This window comes from Nomia melanderi, unplaced genomic scaffold (assembly GCF_051020985.1).
Source record: "Nomia melanderi isolate GNS246 unplaced genomic scaffold, iyNomMela1 scaffold0504, whole genome shotgun sequence".
Taxonomy (NCBI): domain Eukaryota; kingdom Metazoa; phylum Arthropoda; class Insecta; order Hymenoptera; family Halictidae; genus Nomia; species Nomia melanderi.
In genome coordinates, this window is record NW_027475618.1 from 20,001 (window position 1) to 22,500 (window position 2,500).

Sequence of the window (2,500 nt, forward strand, 5' to 3'; positions counted from 1 at the left end):
TACCTTTGCGCCCTTAGGAGTTCTGAGGCTGAGGTCTTATTTACCAGGTCGCTCCACGCGGGGGCGGCGTACGTGGCGATTGGCAGGAAAAGTCCCTTGTAAAGGACATCTAGGGACTCGTATTTGAGTCCCCAGCTCCTGCGGGCTATAGCGGCCATGGAATTATATTTCTCGGCGCACTTCGACCTGATTTTCCGGGCGTGCGTCCGGATCCTCAGGCCTTGATCGAGGTAGACGCCGAGATATTTTACGGTCTCAACCATACGTATCTGCCTCGATTGAATCTTAATTGTTGGGGGCCTTCGAATATCGAGATGACCACGGAAGAGGATCATCTCTGCTTTTTCCTGTGAAAGGGTCAGCTTCTCGGACTCGCACCATTTCTCAATGATGGTTGTCGCGTGCTGTCCCTTCTCCTGCAACTCGAGCCTGCTGTTTCCTGGGACGAGGATAAGGAGGTCGTCCGCGTAGGCGAACGCCTCTACGCCCTCGTTGGCCAGGGTAATCAGCAGGCTATCGAACACAAGGTTCCAGAGGCTGGGCCCTAAGATTGAGCCCTGAGGACAGCCTCTGGTTACCTGTTTCTCGACACGGGTCAATTTCCCTATCAGTGAGGCCGTACGGTCGTTGAGATAATCCGCGACGAGTCTATATAGGTTTCGCGGGCAGTTCCGCTCCTTGAGGCGAAAGAGGACGCTGGGCCACCATACGTTGTCGAACGCGCCCGAGATGTCGAACAAAATCGCAAGCGCGTATTTTGTCGTTGACCCCTCGAGCCCGCTGCGGACGGCGCGGATGGCGTCAGTCGTCGACCTTCCCTTTCGGAAGCCGAACTGCCTAGGGGAAGCATAGCCGGGGTGGAGAAAAATGGGCTCCAGCCTTTCGCGGATCAGCTTCTCCAGGGATTTCCCAACCACCGAGAGAAGGCAGATGGGCCTGTAGGAGCTGGCCGCGGACTCGTCCCTATCGGGGCTTTTGAGGAGGGCGCGTATCGAGCCATATTTCCATGGCTTCGGGAAGCTGCCTTGTGACAGGCAGCCGTTGAAGAGGGCTGAGATTTCGCTTATTAGGACCGGATAAGCGGCCTTAAGCATTCTGACCTCGATAAGGTCGGAACCTGGAGCTTTGCCATTGCGAATCGAGCCGATTGCATGGCAAATTTCCTGTTCCGTGAAGGGCGGAGTGTCTGGGGTATCCGGGGGGGTTACGCTCGCGGACCTTTTACGACGTTGACACTCGAGCGTGTCCGGGGCGTCGTCGGGAACAAGGGCGTGGAGGAGGCTTAATGCGGTCTCCTCCCACGTGATAGTGGAGCCGGACAGAACCGGGGAAGTGGCCAGGGCTTTATCGGGGCTGATCTTTTTGACGCAGATTTTATACGCCGCTCCCCATGGGTTTTTCGCGCAGGATTCCGTTACGAAGTCCCGCCAGCTTGATCGCTTGGCGGCCTGGATTTCGTAGGAATACTTCCTGCGGATCTGAAGGTACGCGACGCGTTTCGCCTCCCTGATGGAAGGGTCCGACTCGACCTGGAAGGACTTCCGCATGCGGTAAGTTTTCTTCTTTAGCCGGGTCAGGTTTTCCGTCCACCAGGGAACCGATTTGGGGAAAATTTTCTTTCTCGGGAGGGATTTTTGCGCAGCCGTAATGATTGCGTCTTGGAGAGACGCAGCTGAGGCCTCAATTGCAGATTTGCTGTCCTGCCGGGAATCGCGGAGGAGGCTGCTTTTGATTATTTCCAGGTTCGATTGGAATTTAGCCCAATCGGCCCTGGATGTATTAAATCTGGGGCTCGCGGAGGCGGGTCCCATTGTGGTGGGGGCCTTATACGTGAAGGTGATTGCGTTGTGGTCGCTGGATGTCCAATTTTCATGGACCTTCCAGCTTCCTATGTACCCGACGGTCGGTAGGCTTGACAGCGTTACATCTACGTTGGAGGATCCTTTATGGTTGCGGAATGTGGGGGCGTTACCGGGTTCGTTGAGGACTACTAGATTTTCCTGGGTTACGACCCATTCCAATTCTTCGCCTCGCGGATCGGTTGTGGTGCTGTGCCAAAGCGAAGACTTCGCGTTGGCATCGGCAGCGATTATTAATCTCTGTCCGCGGAGGGAGCGGCATATTTGCGAGATTCTCGCCAGATATCTTTCGATATCGTGCGAGAATTTGAAATATACGCTAGCGAGGTACAGTTTCCCAAATGGTCCTGTTACCTCGATACACGTACAATAGTCGTCGCTGAGATGCGACAGCTTAAGGGACTCGAGGTTGGGATTGCGTATCGCGATACCAGCCATGGCTCGGTTGCCAGGCTCCGCGCCCGTGACTGCCGTGCAATTCGTGAGGCCGATGAATTTGCCCTTCACGTTGTACGGCTCCTGCATGAACAGGATGTCGATATTCTTCTCCCCCATAATACGGGACATTTCGAGGGAGACGATTTGGGATCCGCGCATGTTTAATTGTGCCAGTTTCAGGGTCTGGCTATGGGTACGACTAT

General features: G+C 55.1%; 1 pseudogene; it reads right to left on the reverse strand.

Moving 5' to 3' along the window:
* The window catches only part of LOC143176354 (large subunit ribosomal RNA), an 8,695-nt pseudogene that overhangs the window by 3,162 nt on the left and 3,033 nt on the right, over nucleotides 1-2,500 (reverse strand).